This window comes from Helianthus annuus, chromosome 15, assembly GCF_002127325.2.
Source record: "Helianthus annuus cultivar XRQ/B chromosome 15, HanXRQr2.0-SUNRISE, whole genome shotgun sequence".
NCBI classification, from domain to species: Eukaryota; Viridiplantae; Streptophyta; class Magnoliopsida; order Asterales; family Asteraceae; genus Helianthus; species Helianthus annuus.
Window position 1 is genome coordinate 174510569 of NC_035447.2, and position 10049 is coordinate 174520617.

The 10049-nt window shown below is 32.7% G+C and overlaps 1 long non-coding RNA gene across 1 annotated transcript; it reads left to right on the forward strand.

Annotated features, from left to right (window-relative positions):
* Positions 1-5462: 5462 nt before the first annotated feature.
* LOC110910964 lies at positions 5463-5961 on the forward strand. Its single transcript, XR_002576623.2, has 2 exons — positions 5463-5602; positions 5712-5961. It is a non-coding gene; the product is annotated as an uncharacterized LOC110910964 (long non-coding RNA).
* The last annotated feature ends 4088 nt before the right edge of the window (positions 5962-10049 follow it).

The window sequence follows — 10049 nt, forward strand, 5'->3', positions numbered from 1 at the left end:
ATAAATGACATGAATCTTGCTGAGATACGATAGAACCAAATTTCACAACAATCGGTGTACAGTCTAATCAAAGTCATAACTATTGGCACTGCAAAAGAAGTCATATACCTTTATAATCCCCACTTTTATTCGATATTCTCTAGTAATATCACTTAACAACGGTTATCACACGAAATTCCAGATAAAATTCTTATATTCCTTTCGTTGCAATCCTGACTTCTGCCTATAATGAGTTGACTTTTGCAATCATCATACCATGAGGATTTCTTTCATAGTAGCAAATATTGATCCATTTCATTTCTTGGTAAATCCACACGCTACACATGCACTCTTTGTTGCGCATTCGGTTCATTTGAGTTATAAGACCCTAGGAGGGCATCATTCCAATTTGTTGTTTTATCAAAAGTTCAAATCTCGTTTCGCTATACTCGATCTTTGTATTGTAAACCACGTTTTTTACAAAGCGGTGACTCTTTAATATCGAATCAATAAATTTCTTGAAAAACTCGATTTTCATTTGAAGGGTATACATGGTTTCTGTTGTGATCATGACCAAACTTCCTTATTAAAACTCGTTTTATTCAAACCAAGTAAACTTGCTCGCAATACGTATTCAATTCAAAGTCCCATATGATACTTTAGGCCATCACAATTCCAACAAGCACTTTGATTCTCTTGAACCATAACATGCGTGTTTGGTATTCGACTTCATTAAATCATTTCTTTGATCACGATCACCTTGTGGTGACGTTTTCACAAAATCTGAAGCTTGCGCTAATCTCAGATTTATTTATTTATATTGAATCCGCTTTGTTGATTTATTCTATACAAGCGATCTTAACACAATCATGTGCTAAGATAATGATATACAAATTTATTTCATATTTCAGTATATCTCTTAATAGTTCTTACAGCATTAAGCGAGCCTTTCATAATAAATATTGCTCTATCATCTTCGATCAAGAAACATTATACTGATTATATATGGAAACTTACATAAGTAATTACCTTATTTACAATATAATATTCCTATATTTAAAAATTCTTGTTAAACCATTGAGCTGAAGAATTTATATTATAAGGAATACTCTCGTTTAAGTTTACGACTAGTTATTGTTATTTTTGGTAATAATATATTAATAATAGTAGTATTAATATTATTTTAGGTATTAGGGTTATTGTCAGGAACACATATTGGATAGCCTAGCCTTAGTTAGGCATGGACTGATCACCCATGCTTAAACAAGGCAGCACTAACCAATATCCAACCATGATAATAACTATTTAATGTATATAAATTAAGTCATCATACTTATTTAGTAAATTTCAATTATATATAAAAATATTTTTATATTATATATAGAAATATATATACTTTGTACTGTAAAGAGAAGACATATTTTCATAAAACAATTAAAGGGACGAATAAAATTATCTAAATAAATTGTCTAAGTATTCATGAACAAGACATATTATAAATAAATGTTCATCTTGATTAATATTTCACAACTATTAAATACTTATAGAAATATTCTTTTATAATATATATATATTAAAATATCAAATGTTATGCTTGATATTAAAATAAACATTTATTATTTTACTTTTATACCCTATTATAAAATCTTATAGTTAAACGTACTTGATTTTTAAAATGATAATCGTGAGTTCTGGGATATTGGGTAAACCTATTTATAAAACATATATCATTATTTTGTCAAAATTACCACGGGTTTTGATATTTTAAACCTATCTATATTTATTTATTATTCTACTTTATAATAACATAAAAGGAAAAGGTATTTAATAAATCGAAATATCACCTATCTTTAATCAAACATTTTGATTAAAATCATCTTAATACAATTATGTATTAAGACAAAAATACACTAACCCTATTATCTTTCGTGTATCCTTGCAATTCACTCATCTCAGCACATCGATTTTCTTATATCATAATTCAATATTTGACAAATCATTTTTTATGCTTTTATTCCATTTTTTGAACCTGTCGATTCTAAGTATTCCGCAGTTGCCAATCAAAGTAAGCTTTCTTTTGACAAAGAATTTTATTGATCCTAAAAATCCTTCACATTCATTTTAAATATCTATTGATCATATATCTTTTGGCTTGAACCTAATCACCTTGGAAACTATATCATTTCATCTCATTCATTTGAACATCTCATCTTTTGAAATATCCAGATTCGCTTCCTTGAAACTCTCAGTTAATTTCGAAAACGGTGAATTTATTCGGTCACCATAATTATTGAGTTCTTTCAATCATAACAATACCTTGCAGTATCCGTATAAATTTGTAGCCTGTGCTAATAATAAACCCTATTCATACGTCATTCGTTTGATTCGTCATTTTAATATTCTTGGTACAATTATGTACTCAGATTACGATACACTAAATTCTATTGTCTAATGTATCCTTACCATTTAAGTAAACAATATTGATTTTCGGGATAATCATTAACAAATCATTTCTCATACTTCCATTCACAAATAGAGATTTATCAATTCAGAATCTCCCTTAATTGATCAGAGTAAGTTCCTTTCTGACATTAAATCATATTGTTTCTCCAAGTCATTTTATTTCAAAATTCATGCCTATCAAATATCTTTTGATTCCATCCCATAATATATTGTTTCTATTAATTAAAAGAAGTAACATAACCCCAAGAAGATATCATAGTCCAAATCTCGAGGACGAGATTTAAAACAAGGTGAGGAGGATGTAACGACTCACCCAAAAATATCCTAAAACGCTCCGTAAGTGGAAACCCGAACCCCTGAAACCCTAATGTACATGAAAAACCAAGAAAACAAGAAATTTGGATTTCAGGCGGGCCGCTAGGCGCCCTAGTTTCAGCCTATAAATAGCAGTCGATGGTTTCATTCCATTTCGCTCAATTCTTTTCTTTCTATTAGCTCCTATTATAGTAAAATAGTAGCTCGGGATTATACCTTCTAAATCCCGAAACTCTGCCCGTTATTAGGGTAATAACTCTAATCACTGGTACGATACTTTATCCGATCGATTGAGACTATATGATGGATGTTTAAGTGCTACTCAAACTCCGGTTATACTTTGTCATTCGTCGTGAATTCGATGGATGTTTAAGTATCGCACTTTGTCATTCGTTGTGAGGGTTTCTATCTCGTGATTATCGTTAAAGTTGAATTGAGTTAATACACTAATACGAGTTCCATTGTATCTAGAAATTAGAACTCGTAAACAGAAAATCGCTAGAATACTTAATAGTTAAGTAAACTTAGTTGTTAAGGAAACTTAGCAGTTAAGCTAGTCAATTAATCTGCTAATTAAGTTAAGTAATCAACTAAGCAAATTATAAGAGTTAAGATAAATTAATTAGTTAAGTAGTTAATTAATTAATTAAGTTAAGCAAGATTAATTAAGCTAAGCAGGAGTAATTAAGCTAAGCAGGATTAGTTAAGCTAAGCTAAGCAAGATTAATTAAGCTGAGTAAGATTTATTAATCACCTAAATAGATATACATGAAAAATAAATATATATGGGGTCGAGTATATGAGAACGTTTACTATTAATAATTAAATATATTATTTTTGACCTTACTCCGTTTTTAATGAAACTTAGGTTAAAACATAGATAAAAATATGCTCGTTCTAAAGACATATTCGTCGTTTTATAAAACGTCATATTTTAAAAGTTATACGAGAAAAACGAGTGAAGCAGCTGAATTAATATATATAAGCAAGCTAGCTAGCATGTCAAGCAGGTAGGTAGACATGTCAATTTATCCCACCAGAAAGATTGTTGAGGTGCTTGCTTGCTTGCTTTAAATAAGAACCTAGGATTTCATTCTTCCTTGCTCATTTCTTTTCTTCTTCTCTCTATACGTTGGTGTTCTAACCAATAATCACCAAAGCGATGTTCTGTCCGATCGATTCAGGAACCATCTAACGAATGCCAAAGTGTTGTGCTTTGTGAGTTCGTTAAACGGAATCCAAAGTACTATACTTTGTGAGTTCGTTAAACGGATGCCAAAGTACTATACTTTGTGAGTTCGTTAAACGGATGCCAAAGTACTATACTTTGTGAATCCTGTTAAGGTTCGAATCTCGTGACTACCGTTAAGGTTTGATTTGGGTTTTACACAAATACGTATTCCATTCTGTTAAACTATATGTTTAACTACCAGAATACTCCCAACTACACACTTACAATCAAACAAGCTGTTAAATCATCAGAAGATCCAGAACAATAAAATATACGCTTAATTATCAGAAGGAGTAGAATCAAGAAGCTTGTTAAATCAATACTACATGCTTATGAAGTGAGTCATTCTCTTTTTATCAATTGTTTTACAAAACTCCAAATTATTTTCAAAAGTTATAATTACACGGATTAAGTCTTTGTAATCACCAAATTACAGCCGGTATGTGCGGTTTTGTATACATTACTTGATAACCGTCACTATTGGACAACGAGTTAGCCAATGAGTGATATGACCATAGTCACAGACACCATCGGGCAAAGAGGCTACCGATTGATGTTCGAGTGACAAGTACTGTGGGTAGTTGGTTTGATATGGAAACATTGTAATCGCTCTTAATACTGTGAATTATAACAAATATATTTTTATATAAACCTGAATAAACTCACTCAGTATTTCCCGCTGACAAAACCTTTTTAAAACGCGTTTCAGGTAATTACAGTAGAATGGAGTAAGGATTGGATCCGGCACTAAAGGACTTCAAGAAGTGGCTTATTTTATTAATTAAATCAACTTAAGAAATATTGTTTTTGGGTTTATCCCTTATTAAAAGCTACCTTTGTAAAACATGGAATTATTCCATCTATTTAAATAAAATCCGGTGTTTTCTAAACTCTGATATTTTTCCTAACTTACGGTCCTGATGAAATTTCCGCTGCAATGTTTTTCAAAAAATTAAAAATAACCACCGGTAGCACGGGCTGCTCGCGACTCCCGATTCCGGCTAGGATGGGGTCGGGGGTCGTGACAATATACTACCTGAAAGTAAGATATTTTATCATTTTCTTTGCACACATTGACTGTTTTTTAAACAGTATGGTGACTATGGTCTTACGGTTGATTATGTCTAAAAGATTATAAGTTATACAAATGGATGTTGTATGCTAGGCAAGATCTGGATGCTGAAATTCCAAGCTATCCCAATCTTTTGTCAAAATTGTTCAGCATCCTTATAGATTAACATTGCATGTATGCCCTTTTTTCAACTATTTTATTGTTTTAGATACTAAGTTATTTTTGCAACTTTTGGTGCAAAAAGATAGAAAAATTCTTGTGGTTTTAGAACAATGTTGGATGCCTACAGAAAATGTATAATGATCTATGATTTATTGATATTCTTGTGGTTTTAGAACAATTCTTCGGCATGGACTTGGATTAATTATTTAGTGGCTCAACAAAAAAACTTTCAAATAATTGATTGATTTCCATAAACAATGTAATTGTGCATATTTATTTTTGGATAACCGTCTACATAAATGTTTCGTGCTTTTCCTTCCCAGGCCTGCTTATGCAGATTCGGATTCAGAAGAAACAGTTGACAGTGACCCACATGAAAGGTATACCGTCTGCACTTAGTGTTAGTAATGAACACCCGTACTACTTTTCGTTGCATATATACGTAAACATAGTATACCATTTTTAATAGTTTTCGTTATTTCACTGCAGTCAGTTGGCTGGTGATGGGATTGGGGATGACGGTGGCATGCGTTAGCTAAAGTTTGGTCTATGTGTTATCCAATAAGATAGGAAGGCGTGCGAGAGTTTATGCGTTTTTCCTTTTTCTGTTTCATGTTTTTTTTTCTTGGAAGACATCTTTTTTCACTTCTTTTTGGCCGGCAAGTTTTGCCAAGAAAACAACTTATGGTCCATGGTTTAATAAAGTTTAAGCACGACCCTTTGTAGGCGTATTGTCTTACATGTTATGCACCGACCGTGTCAGATGTCTTATCACAAACAAACAATAGCTATTATGCATGCCGTGCATCGCACGGGCTTTCTCCCTAATCTTTTTTTAATAAATAACATATTAGTTTTCCTTTATTTTTGTTCTACTATTTAAAATGATTGCTAACTTTTTATTCGCCTTAAAAATATACAAGACGTATTAATTGAAGTTATCTTCAATACATCCACGTTGAAACCATGTTTATAACTAGATGGTTAATAGAATTACCAGAATCGATCGAGTATAAAAAAATAAAACTAAATCCGAAACATCAATTATGAATTGAGTATTAGCTCGTAGCTGCACCAACCCTTGGAAACCCACAATTAAAACCCAATAAATAATGGCTTAAGATTGGTGTAGATAGTGATACTTGCAATGCAACATGTTGGTCCATTTGGAAGACTCAGAATACATGTGTGTTTACTTGAAAAAAAACCCTACTCTTAGCGGTGTTGTGCAGGAAGCAAAAGCTATGGGACTTCTTTGGGTTAAAAGCCGGTCCAGGCGCATTTTTGTGTATGCTGTTTCTTTTGTGTTTGTGGATGTCTAGCTTCTTGCTAATTTTGTTCAAATGAAATACCACCGTTAAAAAAAAAAACGCCTATTTAGAAATAGTTTAGTTTATAATAAAAAAGATAATATAGGCTGGTGGACCCGCACTTGACTTTGACAACCTGTACAAGAGCTATAAAAATACAAAAATGGCCTAATTCATGGTCAACTAAACTTTGCTCATGAGAGGCAATGGACTCGTTGACCCGTGTAATATTAGAAATATATGAACTTATTTTGTTTCTTTCATAGTTAATATTTTGGTTGTTAGTTGTTTCATGAGTTTTGACATTTTGCTTGTACTTTAATATATCACAAGATGGACTCCAAAGCCAAGGAATTACCGTATAATAATAACCATGAGGCGTGTCTATGAATAATCATGTATTATATTCTTTTAGTAAAATCGGTATTGTATTGGGGCCTTAGTGTGCTATCAAAGGCGTATTGTTTTGTTAAACTAGCCACTAGATATCATAATAACTTCTAGACATTATCATCTGAAATCTGAACATAAGACGAGGATGTTTGATTGTTAACAATATGTTCAATGTAAAATGTTGTAAGTGGCCACCTACAACGATAGTTAAGCGTTACAACAAAGCTAGCATATGATGAAAATGAATGTAATTCATTATAATTCCCATGTCCCAACTATATCTCATATTAGTAAATTTGTTATTTTAAGTTACCTTTGTTGATAGTTTACTCTTAAATAGTATGTATTTACTTTAAAATTAAATCAATTTATTCAACTAAATTACAATCTTAAGTAGGTTTATGATAATTGGTATGTATACATTTATAACATAGAAGGTAAATTTTATATTGAATTTGACAATACGTGTTGATATATAAGCATAACATAGAAGGTAAATTTTATATTGAATTTGACAATACGTGTTGATTTATAAGCATAACATATGACGCTCAATATGAAATTGGCAATATATTGGGTTTGGATCTAAAATCGGGTCTCAATGGGTCAACATTTGTGGTCCCTCGTCTTTTTTGCAGTGGATGTATTAGAGGATTCCAAAAAATAAAATAAAAAAAAAACAGAAAAAAAAAATTTGAAAACAATTATGATATTGATTGAAGATAGCGACTAAAAACGCGTTTTTTCTTCTTGTATTAGAATTTGAGAGTGGACAATTGATCTAGCAAGGCCATGGCCATTGTTCTTGAAATTATTTTATTTAATCAATATATAACGAGTTGACGTCGACCCGTGTCACACCCCGACCGCGTAAAACAATAAACCGTGCGCGGAAACGTCGGGGAGTGTCATAACAGAATCATTGTTTTATAACACATGGAAATTGAAGTTTTGTTTTATTGAATAAAAGAAGTTACAATGTCTTAAAAACAAAGAAACATAACATAATTAACTAGTCTTGTATCTTTTATTGTCACTAAGGTCCAAGTCCGCCTAAGTGTATCTTGATCAATCCTATGCATCAACTCCTGAAAACACATGTGAAAATAGGTACGTCAGCATAAAAATGCCTGTGAGATACATAGGTTTTATTAAAATATGATTCATGACTTGTAAGTTTAATGAAAATGTTTAACAAAAGTTAGTCATGAACCTTGTAAAATGTTTTCTTTTATAAATCATACAAAAGTGATAAGAAATCAGATGATATAAAAGAAAGATGCATAGATAAATAAATAACCAAGTAAAATGAGTTTGTATAAAATATGTTGTTTGAAAAACAATGTTTCATGAAGATATGGTATATGTGTAAAATGTAATATGTCTAACTTGAAATGGTTTAAGTAACGCTACGATATGTAATATCATAAAAGCACTTATATATAGGAAGTACCACCGGCGTATCCACCATGCTTTTATCATATTACACACGCCTCGTTACTTAAATCACTTACCCAAACAAACCACCAACAATGTCTTGTTTAATCCAATTGTCAAATGTTTATGTGAAAACCATGTCTATTGTCAAATGTAAATCATGTAATGTGTAAACAAATGTCATGTATGGCAAGTAAAAAGTGAATACTTAAACCATATGTAAAATGCACAAAACAATGTATTGAAATAAATCATAGTTTAATTCAAAAGCTATGTTTTGTAAAATAATGCATGCTTTACTGATACAAACATCTACGCGGTAATGTTAAATGCATACATCCAAGCCTTGAGACTGTAGTATAAACCCTAGAACAAGCCAGAGGTCTACCAAAAATGTTTTCGGATTCGGTCATTCCTTCCACCCAAACAAACCTAGGATTTCAGGAACGGGAGTTGGCAAGTCCTATGGTACCACTACCTACTACTGAGCGGCATGATCGGTGTTAATGAATGTATTTATGACCCGTTAAACAAACCAAATGTCATACCAAATGTAAGCATGTTTTATGAAAATAATGTACTTTAATATGCTAAATGAACATACAAAGTAGAAATGTAAAACAGTGTGTCCATATGTTGAGTGAACATACGTGATGTGTGTGAAATGCAACATATAAAATACATCAAATAAGGCATAAAACTAACCCTTTTTAAGTACTAATGTTGGAAAAAGAGTGCTTTTGTCTTCCTTTTGTATTTTCAGGATCAAATGAGCTCAAATTCACAAAAGAAGCAAAAAAGACAGCTAAATCTAACATAAATACAAGAAAAGGAACACAGGTGGATTACCCGACCCCTCAACGGCATCCTCCCAAGCAAAATAGAGAAGACAGAAGACTGAACACGCCCCGTGCTCAGCCAGCACGGGGCCGTGCCCAAGAAGCAGCAGAAAAGACAAACCTATAGAAGCTTCTATTGCCCACCACGGGGCCGTGTCCAGCGGACACGGGGGCGTGGCGAAAGTACAGTAGGCGCATTAATTGTAATTGCGAATTACAATTAATGAAGAGAGAGAGTGTCAAACAGGCACGAGGGCGTGTCCAGCGGACACGGGGCCGTGCCCAGCCTTCTGTTCAACCTATAAATAGGAGTGCTTGGTTTCATTGCAACTCATCCCTTGGCACACCACCTCTCTCACACTTCAACCACCACCCACCACCACCATAACACCATCATCCACCACCATCATCCATTGTCCATCATAGAGTGTGTGAGTCGTCTCGGGATCCAAGATTGATCGTAAGAGTTCTTGAGAATCAAGGCCATGTTTGCCTAAGTCTCTTACATCACTTGGTGAAGACAAGTGTTTAGTATAATACTTTTTATTTTTAATCTTTTGCACTTTTTATTTGGTTTTGTATTAATGACTTTAATAACTAGTTGCTTATGTTGAAGGTGATCTTTCCTTATCGTTTGTCCGTGGTGTCTTGGCATTATTTTACTGTCTATATAAAATAAAAGATTTTCACCATTCATATCTCCACGGTCTATATGGAGGTATGTTGGCTACCTAGTCGGGGGTTAAGGGAACGGTTTGGTAAGGGTCTTGCCCTTGTTCAGCGTTTAGAGGTCCTGCAAGGGACCTGGGTCAAATTTAGTAGGGTCTCCTTCAATGCCCATAGGTATT